This window comes from Podarcis vaucheri, assembly GCF_965113315.1.
Source record: "Podarcis vaucheri genome assembly, chromosome: 2".
In the NCBI taxonomy this organism is placed as follows: Eukaryota; Metazoa; Chordata; class Lepidosauria; order Squamata; family Lacertidae; genus Podarcis; species Podarcis vaucheri.
The window spans coordinates 64148167-64160311 of record NC_138760.1 but is presented as its reverse complement, the minus strand read 5'-3'; positions in this window follow the sequence as shown (position 1 = coordinate 64160311).

Sequence of the window (12145 nt, the reverse complement as noted above, 5' to 3'; positions counted from 1 at the left end):
CAAAGAATCATAAATCAGCAGCACCTCTGATCGCATCATGATCGCCATCGGACATTCCAACAAAATGTGAAATTTCTTAGCAAAGCAGTTTGCTGCAATTTATTCACTTCAAAAGGTGGCATTATTATTTTTTCCCAAAAATTAAATGTTTACAGTCCTCAGTAGTGGCATCTGCATACTGCACTCTTCCAAGTGGAAGTAAGTATTAATTAAACTACATTCTTGGAACTGGTAACTCAGCTGCTTGTTTCTTTGATGGCAGAAATATGATTTCAGCTGGTCAAAGCACACCTTGCTACTATATGGTACCAGAAAGCTGTACTATTTGTTTACAAGATGCACCTATACAATTACATTAGATTTCAGCTAATAATAATGATTAATAATAAGCAGAACCTGAAGGTGACCTGTGACCTGTTTTTAAGTGCCAGATGAGAACACAGATAGCCTAATAGATTAATAGCTATATTTGTTTAAAAAAATAAAAAATAAAAAATGTGTACTGTAGGCATAACTGTTTAGAGAGAGAGACAAAAAAAATCAAATAATGTATTTTTACCTTTAATAATTTTATCTTGTATACTGTAATATTTTTATCTAAAACAATGACGACAAAAATAAAATTACCTCAGAATATTTTCTTGTGCCTTGAGTGTGATATTGATAAAAACTTTGTTTTTAATAAAAGCCAGCAGGTTCCAATTGTAGCACAAAAATCTAGCTTTTTATTAAACTACCTGGCACTCTTGCTTGAACTCATGTTCTCACTCCTGTTTCAGTGATGTCAACACTGACTTGGTCATGTCCACAGAATGGAAGATGACAGGATCCCCAAGGATGGGTTCAGGCACCAGGCCCATTGGCAGACCAGTTCTGCTCTACAAAGATGTCTGCAAATGTGGCATGAATGCTGGCAACATCAACCCCACCATTGTTTTGGAAAGCGCAAATTTGATAGATTTGCCTCCAAATGCACATGGAATCAAATTTATTTCCCTATCCTTACTTACAGCAAGGGTATCTGAAGAAGTGTGCATGCACACGAAAGCTTATACAGTGCTACCTCAGGTTACATACGCTTCAGGTTACAGGCTCCACTAACCCAGAAATATTACCTCAGGTTAAGAACTTTGCTTCAGGATGAGAACAGAAATCGTGTAGCGGGGGCGCAGCGGCAGCATGAGGCCCCATTAGCTAAAGTGGTGCTTCAGGTTAAGAACAGTTTCAGGTTAAGAACAGGACTCCAGAACGAATTAAGTTCTTAACCTGAGGCATCACTGTACCAAGAACAAACTTAGTTGGTCTCTCAGGTGCTACTGGGCAATTTTTTATTTTTTTAATATATTTTTACAGCAAGTGTGTGTTTCAATGAAGAATATATGCTTTGTCTCCAGTTTGCTAACACTAAACTGAAAAAAGGAAGAAAGGCAGACAGACATTGGCTGGCTGTTGCTAGATTTTTATGGATCTGTGTTTAAGGGTTTGTTTACCCCCATCCCCACCCCCAAAATGGGGAAGGGGGATTAAATCTATACAGTGACTTCTTTGTTTGCCCAGACTGAATGTGAAGATGCCAGTGCAGTTGTCAACATTCCACTACTTCTCGGGCCCAAATTTAGCATGGAATTTAAAAGCTCACTTTGGCAGATGTGCTAGATCAAAGCAGAGTGCTTAGGAAAGCATTTCACAAGAGCCCTGTTTGGGCATTCCTCCTCGTGCAACTGACAGTCGAGTGAGGGACGACAGCAGGGCCCTGACCCAACCAGCCCTGCCTCGCACCATCCAGCACATTGGGGCACATGCCTGCAGTACTGTACCCGCTCTGCACTCATGATGTTGAACCCTGGTCTGAAATACAGGGGGGGGGGATCAAAAGAGGAGGGTGTTGGAATCAAGCACTCCTGTGCTTGTGAATTTAAACCCTCTGAGCCTACCTTATAGAATTAGAAAACTGTATAATCACCTGTACTTAATTGTTCTGTTTCTGCTACACATTATTATTGAAGCAATTTTTGAGGGGAGTATCTAAGAAACTGAAGGGTTCCAAATGCTTGGGGGGGGAGGGGAATAGGGGTTTATAACTACAGTTTGAATGAGTTTAGGGGTGTTTTGGCTAAGAATGAAAGGTCAGCAACCCCACCCCCTCCATCAAAGAAAAATCACCCTGTTTGACTCTGTAAGCTTCCCCACACTTTAATTTTTAGGGTAAGTCAAGGTAAGGGACGCGGGTGGTGCTGTGGGTTAAACTACAGAGCCTAGGACTTGGCGATCAGAAGGTTGGCGGTTCGAATCCCCGTGACGGAGTGAGCTCCCGTTGCTCAATCCATGCTCCTGCCAACCTAGCAGTTCAAAAGCACGTCAAAGTGCAAGTAGATAAACAGCGGGAAGGTAAACGGCGTTTCCGTGCACTGCTCTGGTTCGCCAGAAGTGGCTTAGTCATGCTGGCCACATGACCTGGAAGCTGTACGCCTGCTCCCTCAGCCAATAAAGAGAGATGAGCACTGCAACCCCAGAGTCGTCCGCAACTGGACCTAATGGTCAGGGGTCCCTTTACCTAAGTCAAGGTAAACTTTTCATAAAGCTGTTGTTATTAACTGTATTTTAGTCATGGATTCCAGGCCCTGAAATACACAATGAAGGAGAAATCTTAGTGGTGTTTGCTGATGTGTGTAAGTTAAAAAAGAAACATTTCCATGACATTTGGCCTGAAGAGAAATGTACTGTGGCTTGATTAGAGCTTTTCAAGCATACAGACGTCCGAGACCAGGGCTATGTTTTAAACTTACGTGAATGATGAATGCCATTCAGTGTGCCAAATATGCCAGCCTAATCAAAAGATGTGGCAAAGATTTAAGGGAGCATCAGGCATTGCTAAAGCAACTGTAAACCATTGTTTACAGTTCTGCATAAAAAGGCAGAGGCAGGCATCACCTGGGACTAAGAAGAGCCGGCAAATTTCTAGGGAAAATTTATGCTTCTCAAAATAAATAATAATATTCTATCTTCAAATAAGAACCATCACCCCATTAAACTGATTATCAGGAATATCAGGACGACCTTATGCATGCTTACTACTAGGAAGCAAAGCTGATGCTAATTCACAGCATCCCAAAGAAGGAGATTTTCTTGGCTGAGGAGATGCAGACTAATAAGGGAGGAAAGTGAATGTGTGTGTGTTTGTTTGACAGACACACAGAGAGAATGAGAATGTAGAAGTAAAGCACAAAGGACCCATTAAAATTTGTGGTGGAGAGACACACATCCAGGGCTTTTTTTCAGCTGGAACTCTCCAGAACTCATTTCTGCCAACCCCCAGGTGGGCACCATTGCTGTTATAAGAGAAAAAGGGAGGCATTCATGGTAAGTTCCGGCACCCCTCTTTTTTCTAGAAAAATAGCACTGCACACCAAGGGTGTTGGAGTTCAAAAGCATATGGAGTGTCACAGGTTCATCACCCCAGATGATGAATGAAAATGCATGAATATTGGCCATATTGGCGGGGGCGGTGGTTGAAGAGTGTGTTATCACTGCCTTCTCTTGTTCTGATTGCAAACCTTAATAGAATGACAATCTGTTTGGACTCATTCCAAATGGGATTTGCTTCCTGTATCTACCCAATGGCTCTCCCTGCTGACCTGAATTCTAGGAATTGTGTGGGGCGGGGGTCCTCTTTTCAGCCTTACATCATTTAGGTGCCCATCCTGCCAAAGAAAGCAGAAAACGGGGGGGGGGGGTTGAACTCTATTGGGGGGGATCTGCACTTATCTCCTGAAGAAGACAGCTTTAGATGTGGATCTCCAATATTTGGATTTTTCAGATCACTGGCTGAGCCTACTTCCAGCAACTTCCATTTGGCAAGGCTTTTACTGCGTCTCAGAGTATTGTCAAAGGCACATGTCATTCCTCCCAGATCAATCAAGAAACTTCCCAGATAGATGACACCATGGTGTGACATTATTTAGATTGAGAGCCAATTTCCTTCAATGCAGAATTAGTGTGGGTGGTCTGTCTTTTGTGTGTGACACGTCTTAGCAATACCTGACTCAGAAACTTGCTTTCCATGTTAGACAAAGGAAAGCACTGATCAAATACCGGGTGCTTCCTACAAAACTAGAAAGAAGTACGCTGACTTTTGACCATCATTGACTTGGAGTTCACAAACCTTTGGTTTGGGAGAACGTGTGGATTAGTAACTACCTTGACTTCTATGATGATTTCTTAAAATGGAATAAATAATGTCATTTTCAGGATCCAAATAACCAGACAACCAGTCTCTGGTGCAAAACCAAAGCAATACAAAATAAACACTCACAGAAAAGATTATTTTATCCAGCTGGGAAAGCCTGTTGGAAGAAAAATGTCTTCTGTTTTATTATTATGTTTCTGTGCTGTCAGATTACTTCTATTCTTGTACTCATATCATCATCATCATCATCATCTGATATAGTAGCACATTTGAACAAGAAAAGATCTGCCTGAAAACATAAGTAATCACCAGGTTGTCAATTCAGTGTATTTTCCATCTATTCTATCTCATAGCCTGCAGGCTGTGCTCACGAGTCAATAATCCAGCTCTGAGCAGCTAATGCATCTATAGATGTTGTGGCTGTTCTGTGAAAGAGGAACACAAGCCACATCACACCAAATGCTTCATTCTACGCTGAACTCTTGTCAGGTTCCTCATAGGTTAATTAGGCAATATAGAAAACAAGCTTTAATGCACGAAGCAACAGTTGCGTGCTGAGGTCCCCCAAAACCCCTACCCCAATAACTCAGACATCACACGTAATTTTTGTTTAAGGTTTTTGGCATAATTTTGGCCACAACTTTATTTTTATACAAATTGAGAGTGGTTGCTTAGGCATTGGTTATGACTACCTGTCCCCCCCCGCCTTGGGGGGACAGCACTGACTCCGTAGCCAGTCCCGGAGGAAACATGGTCAGAGTCAGATGGAGCTGCGTCACAGACTCTCACTGCTCCGCGCATGTTCCTTGAAGCTTACACGGCCCGCACCCTGCCGTCAGGGTTTGGACGAGGGGGATGGTAAGCTTCAGAATTCCTTTAACGGAATACCCGTCTGCAGCAGCATTGGAGGGGCAGGCACAGCCAATCCATACCCCTCCACCAACCAATTTTAACCAATGCCTAACCGCCAACCTTACAAGTTGTGACGATTTGCTAAGCAGTAGGCAAAACCCAAAAGGCACGCACTAATCAGCCAATTGGACAAATTCCTACTGGGCCCCCGCACCAAGGCGAACGACCCCATGACAGGCAGAGCAAGGTCAAAGCGCAAGCCCAAATCAAGGGAGGGCGGGCGGGAGATCCGATGTCCACAGCGAAAGAGAAAGAGAAAGCTGTGGACCCTGCTTATATAAGGGGTCTGACCCCACCCCTAAATTGGCAACATCAATTTTGCCCCAGTAACAACTTCTTCCAATCTGCTCCAGCCCATTGCCATCAATGGCCTGGTCACTAACTGGGGGTTTTGTTCGGCCCCATCCGCAACACGTGCTCTCTCTTTTATGAGAACACGCTTTGCGTGCTGAGGTCCCCCAAAACCCCTACCCCAATAACTCAGACATCACACGTAATTTTTGTTTAAGGTTTTTGGCATAATTTTGGCCACAACTTTATTTTTATACAAATTGAGAGTGGTTGCTTAGGCATTGGTTATGACTACCTGTCCCCCCCCGCCTTGGGGGGACAGCACTGACTCCATAGCCAGTCCCGGAGGAAACATGGTCAGAGTCAGATGGAGCTGCGTCACAGACTCTCACTGCTCCGCGCATGTTCCTTGAAGCTTACACGGCCCGCACCCTGCCGTCAGGGTTTGGACGAGGGGGATGGTAAGCTTCAGAATTCCTTTAACGGAATACCCGTCTGCAGCAGCATTGGAGGGGCAGGCACAGCCAATCCATACCCCTCCACCAACCAATTTTAACCAATGCCTAACCGCCATTCGAGCCCTTACGCTCGCCGCCAACCACTCACAAATTAAGCCACACCCTCAACCTGGACACCATAGCATCCAACCACACATCATTCCCAACTGGCGAGAGATGAACCCCGTCATCCCTATAAAATTCAATCGCCTTGAATGAAATCAGAGGGTGAGGGATCACAGACCCGCCCAGATTCACCACCAGCTTGCTTGCCGCAGAATTAATCCGCTTCCTTACACGTTCGGTGGCGGCTGGGCAAGGACTACCTCGCCAAATGTGGCGTTGCAATAGCTGTGACCAAATTAGCTTAGCTGACGGCACCAGTGCCGCCAGCTCTCCAAGGTCCTGTAATATGGCAGCACGCAGCCCATAGCAGGAAGAGGAAACCATATCGTTCTCCCCGAGCTGCACCATGATCGCCGAAGGAGGGCCAAACCGTAGGACACGCCGTTGCATGAGAGGTAAGAATTCCCTCCACAGCATCCCCCTTCTGGAGATCCAGGACACCTGTACGTGCTGCAGAAAGCCCAGGCCATCGCCCAGTCCAGACTGACGAGCTCTGTCCGCAGCCCAATGCACAATACTGTGCCCTACTATCCAGATACGGATAGCAGCCCGACCTGAAGAATTTTATTATTCTTTATTTTATTTTATTTTACTTTATTTTATTTATTTTATTTTATTATTTTACACTTCCTTATTAACATGCTTACCGGCCTCTTTGGTGGTAGTTTGTCTAGGCACTGGTTCCTGACTAGCTGCACCTGACCTCAGCAGGGCAGCACTGACGACTGGGCCCCACCATATCGTCAGTACCAGCAACATTGTGGGGGAGCAATGAATCCCAAGGCAATCGCATCCCGCCAGGTGTCGTTCCCCATAGGGGAAAGATGCACCCCCCATCTGCCCCAAAGAGGGGAACAGTCTTGAAGAAAATAGCAGGGTGCAATATCACAGAACCACCTAAAGCAAGGACCTATTTTATTTTATTTGTTATTTTATTTTATATGTTATTTTATTTAATTTAATTTACTTTATTTATTTTATTTTATTTTCCACCGCCATATTAACATGCTTTCTGGCCTGCTCGGTGGTAGTTTGTCTAGGCATTGGTTCCCGACTAGCTGCATCTGACCTCAGCAGAGCAGCACTGACGACTGGGCCCCACCATATCGTCAGAACAAGTAAACAGCGTGGGGGAGCAATGAACCAGGATCAGACTCAAGCTCACCCCAAATGCTCCCAGGGACTCTTGCGTGGCCCTACCCCTCGAAAGGGGGTTGCCAAAGCATGGCAAATCCTTGGTTTCCTTTAATGGAATATCTTTGCGCATTGGAGGGGACAGGTGCTCCAACCCCCCTTCCAGACCACCTTGAACCAAATGCCTTAAATTATTGAGTCCAGGGAGAGCTGCCATCAACTCAAACCAAGCACTCTTGCATGCAGGAATGCAAACTTATGCTGGAGGAAGATGGCAAATCATTCCCGCCTAGCTGTACCACCAGCACTGCGGGAGGACCTGCACAGGTCATACTCGACCGCACCAAAGGAAGGACGTCCTCCCAAAGCATTCCCCATCTGGACATCCAGCCTATGTTCACATGGGCAGGAAGACTGAGATGGCGCCCCAGTCCAGACTTGTCAGCGCGCTTGCCAGCCCAGTCTACAATGCTGTGGCCCAAATGTGCACAGCTGCTCCTATGAGAAAAGGAAATAACAGACAAGCATCAGCACAGACATCATTGTGACACTTCCTGATATAACCCTTCTCAGCGTCAGACTTCCAATGACCCGTATTCAAAATCCTGTCTACTGACAGGCCCCCAGTGTGCAGCCGTTGCAGCAGCCCTATTCGGAAGGAATGAGGCGTGTCCAGTGGTAGGCAAGCCGCAGGCCGTGATAACTGGTGCACGATGTAAGCACATTAATGCCTGGCTAATGGGAACCCATTTTCATGCACTAGGAGTGGGCCAGCCCCCAGGGGAATGAAAAGCCAAATTTTTCTGGTATCCATAACCGTGCAAGGGCCCTCCTCATCTGTAATGGGAAGCCTGATTGTGGCACTCCTGCCCACTAAGTCTGTTTTAGAGTTCCCAACTCTAATGACAAGCTCCAAAGCAGATAAGGAAAAGTCCTGAAGCAATAAGCCTCCAGACTCTCAGCCCTGTGCTGGCTCCAACAATCATTTCCCCAACCCTCAGTGCCCAAAATGCAATGGAATACTGAAAGGAGTCTCGCCTTGATCTTTTACCAGCAGACAAGTTTTAACTTGTTGCAGATCCTGCATAGGTAAAATTGACCGACTTCCTGCCCACTGTCCTATGAGGTTGGAGCCTATTCCAACCTTCCAAGGCCCTGCGCATTACAAACTTTATGCAAGGGTCTCCGAAAAATAAAGCTTCTGTATAACAGACATTGCAGCGGACTGAATTCTTATAGTTATAACAGCACGCCCAATCTGCGGCAGGTGGACCAAATACTGCAGGATCTGCTCAGAGAATGGGGGCCAGTTCATCTGAATGGCCGAGGACTGCCAGCTTAAGGCTAAGAAATCCATCCAGGCCTTCCCATAAGAGCTAAAAGCAGAAGGGGAAATGGAAGCTGCTGCTCTCTGTAATTACTAATTGTTGTCAAAATGCCACAGGTGGTCTGGAAAAGTCTGGCAATAGCTGAGTGTCTGGAGCCCAGGATCTGAAGCGCTCAATCTGAAAATGGGATAGAGTGTCAGAGACATCATTAGAGGATCCCGTAATCAGGAGAGCAGAAAGCACAATATTAAACCTTAAGCGGTGCAGCTCAAAAGCGTGAGCGGAGGGGCGGAGACTCTGCTGGAGCGTGAGGACTGTTTAGCCAAGACGCTCACCACTACCTGGTTATTAGACCAAAAGCAGATCCGATGGTCACTGAAACTCCTCGGGCCACATGTGAACTGCTACTACAATGGGGAAAACTCAAAAGTTAGGTCACATGATTGCCTCACCATACCGGGCTTGAGGCCATGGCTTTGCACACCAGCAGCCCCTGAAATAAAAAACCAAAGGGGAAAGATCCAGCAGCATCAGCATGAACCTGAAAGATCCCTGTGCAAGTATCCTGCCATGGCCAACTACTATTGCATACATATAGGAATTGCAACCATTGCATGAGATCCCATTGCATGAGAAAGGTAAGGGGACCTCAACATTTAGGAATTGCAACCATTGCATGAGAAAGGTAAGGGGACCTCAGGCCGCAGGCAGCCTGGCCTAGTGGGAAGGGAAGGGGCGGCCTGGGGCAACCACTCTGCATGCAAGATTAATTAAGTGACCCAGCAAGATCGGATCTGGTGAAGCATCACTTGCTACAGAGGAAGTATTACAAAATAACTTCCTTCAAGGCAGACAGCTTCTCCATAGGCAAGTGGTATGTTGTAGCAACGATATCCAACTGGATCCCTAAATAAAATGGAATATGGGCAAAAGGTATTGAGCTATTGCTTGCCAGCTTCCAGCCCCGCTTGGGCAGGGGACATCTTGTGCTGCCATCATAATACGTAAATTTACAGGGCCGACGCTGGCCAGAACCCCTAAAAAAGTCCCGACAAAACTGCCGCCGAGCCAGCTTCCTTTTCAGACACACACTGTGCAATGCAAAAAACACACTCCGTGCAGTGCACACACAAACCAAGCAATGCAACTATACTCCGTGCGATGCAGCTACACGCTCCGTTCAATGCAACTACACACTCAGTGCAATGCAAAAACACACTTCGTGCAATGCAAAAAACGCATTGCAACTCCATGCAATGCAACTACACACTCCATGCAATGCAACTACACACTTCATGCAATGCAACTACACACTCCGTTCAATGCAACTACACACTCCGTGCAATGCAAAAACGCACTCCATGCAATGCAACTACACTCCATGCAATGCAACTACACACTCCGTTCAATGCAACTACACACTTCATGCAATGCAACTACACACTCTGTTCAATGCAACTACACACTCCGTTCAATGCAAAAACGCACTCTGTGCGATGCAACTACCCTCCATGCAATGCAACTACACACTCTGTGCAATGCACTCTCTGTGCAATGCAAAAAAAACAACAACACAAAAACACACACACACTCTGTGCAATGCCACTACACCCTCCGTGCAATGCACACACACTCTGTGCAATACACACACATTCTGTGCAATGCACACACACCCTCTGTGCAATGCACACACACCCTCTGTGCAATGCACACAACCTCCGTGCAATGCAAATGCAAATCTCTCACGCAATGCAATGCAAATGCAGCCCGTGCAGCGCTGAGCCCTGCAACACACAGAGCAAACTGCAGTGCGGGCACACAAAGGTGCTTTCTCCCGCTTGCATATTGCAAACGTGGCGCCTGTTACATCCCTCGCAGTGAGGGAACCACCAAAAGGCCCTCGAGACTGGACCTAAGTGTCCAGGTAGAGCAATGGGGGAGCATGCAGCTGTCCCATATAGGGACCAATCCTGCAACCTAGGCATTACCGGCACTATGCGCTGACCAGCTGAGCTATCCAGGATGATCCCTAAAGACCCAGGACAGCCTCACCCTGACCCCTGTAGAGGTCCAAGGTGATGTCTGAATCATGATCCCTGCTCCTCTTTGCCCTCCTCCTGGATTGCAGCCTTCGAAGATGCTTCCTTCTGGAAGAAGACACCTGGGGCGTCCACAAGTCATCCCCTGCAGGAGAGGCAAGCTCTTGAGGCATTTGCAGAAGCCCAGTCATAGTCCGTAAAAACTAAACAATGTAAGGAACCGGTGAAACCAATGCTTCATGGACCACATGGGGACACTATTGAGGCCGGAAATGCTTCCAGGCCATCGAATTCTAGGGCAAAGCCCTAGGATCACCTGCTAGGCCAGGCATAAATGTTTCCAGTGAAATAGCAGAGTTGAGGCAGCCCACAGCTTGTCCAGGTACCCCTGCTTGCCCTTTTAGAGGGAAGCACCCCTTCAAGAAACCCAAAGTTCTTTTATCACAAATGGGCCGAACTACCCAGCAACAGAATAGCCCAAAAGGAGCAGTTTGTTTTGTTTTGTTATAACAATGGCTAAGAGGGGGATATGAACCCTGTCTCCCAGGTCCTAGTCCTACACTTTAGCCACTAAACCACAATGGCTCGCCTCTAAAATGGCAGTCGCCACTATCAGGGCAAAACAAACTTAAAGAAAATAAACTTGTTCAGAAACAGCATAGTTCAAGAGCATATACGGAGTGCTCATAGTCATTGGAGGCACAGAGAGCCTCTGCCGCCCTCTGTCTGCCTCAGATATACATTAGCGGCAACTGAGCCTGCAAGCAGGTACATTCTTATAGAGAGGTCAGAGACTTAACAATTAACTGCTACCTGTAGCATACTTAGGCTCGGAAGTTATGCACAGGCTGAATAGGGCTCCATGCCTCTGCTCTTGAGAATCTTAGTCTCATAGCAATATTAAAGGAACTCAAAATAGTGCTCCCGCCCAAGGCTAGATTAAAATTTGGCCTACAGCGCTGCACACACTCAAATAAAGCCAACCTTCGGGGTGCTATAAACGAAAGTGATTCCAGCTAAGCTGGGAACAGCCCTGACTAGCCCCACAATTTACAACAGGAGAAATGGGGGAAACCTTTTTGCGAAAGAAAGGCAAGCCACAGATACAGGGAGAATCTTCTCACAGGGCAGGGTAAGGGGTGGAGTGGGAAATTGAACAGGAAAAAGGGGAATTAAATTATTTAAGGGACTAAAGAGGATTAAAAGAAGGGGGAAATAAAGAAATGTAACCAGACAATGAGAAGTTTGCATCACTGTCCTCCAGACAGTCCAAGTGCTCCATGTGATCCGATGTCCACAGCGAAAGAGAAAGAGAAAGCTGTGGACCCTGCTTATATAAGGGGTCTGACCCCACCCCTAAATTGGCAACATCAATTTTGCCCCAGTAACAACTTCTTCCAATCTGCTCCAGCCCATTGCCATCAATGGCCTGGTCACTAACTGGGGGTTTTGTTCGGCCCCATCCGCAACACGTGCTCTCTCTTTTATGAGAACACGCTTTATCTGACCACTAATTAGTAGCACTTTAGATGATCGCACAGTAAGTTGAAAATATAATCAAGAATTGATTTTTGACATTTTCATTCCTCTCGTAGCTGCACCAGGCAGTTTCCTCATAATGGCAGGGGAGAA